Below are 1,023 nucleotides of genomic sequence, written 5' to 3' on the forward strand. Positions count from 1 at the left end.
CACACACACGCACACACACACACACACACAAACACACACACGCACGCATACACACACACACATGCACACTCACACACACGCACACACACCCTCGATTGATTAGATCTTAGATAGATACCGGAAATGCCTTCTATGGCGACGATCTTTAAAAGATTGGTCTGATTATTAATTAATAAACCTAATTAGATAGATCTAGGTCAATAAAACATAAGATATATATATTTCAAATGTAAAGGCATTAATAAAAAATAATCTTTATTTAAATACACAAATTTCAAGTAATTAATTGTTAGAATACAGTCGTGTTCAAAATATCGATAAGATCTTATAAATGTTTTAGATGTGAACTGTAAGGCATTGAAAGACTTTGTTACAAATTGTTTGTTGCTTTCGACACAAATTATGTTGCAGATAAATTTGAAAAATGGAGAGAGGACATTAATTAACTAACGTAAACATCTTAATAGTCTGTTAAAAAGGGATGGTGTCTATGGAGAAACTTTAATAAAAACCTCAATTTAAAGTAAAATTAAAGTTGATATAATGTACATTATAGTCACGAAACAACATTTTTTGGAAAAGCATTTCTTGCTTTCCTTGTATGTAATACATTCAGCTGTCGATGTAACGACATACATGGCTCTTGCAATTTAATTTCATTATATCGGGATATAGGACACTGTACTAGATCTTCGAAAACAGTAACCTAAGTAACACCCACTTTTATCTGTGTGTGAAGTTAGCAAGGGTAACTTGCAGGGTAATCTACTCATGCACTGTAACTCCATTGTATTGCTACATTATACGCTTCTACTTGTAGCTAAAGGAATTCTCTAAGGTTTCCAGGTTGACCATCATTCAAAGATGCAGGCGCAGAGCCACGGCACATTTTGATTCAAGCAGTTGCACATTCTCCATTTTGAGATAAACTGACATGCCTTAGCATAATATACCATTAGTCTCAGAGCAGATCATTTAATACTATCGTCTTTTTTCTCTTGTACAAACGAAATAGAATGGTGA

This window comes from Corticium candelabrum, chromosome 6 (assembly GCF_963422355.1).
Source record: "Corticium candelabrum chromosome 6, ooCorCand1.1, whole genome shotgun sequence".
In the NCBI taxonomy this organism is placed as follows: Eukaryota; Metazoa; Porifera; class Homoscleromorpha; order Homosclerophorida; family Plakinidae; genus Corticium; species Corticium candelabrum.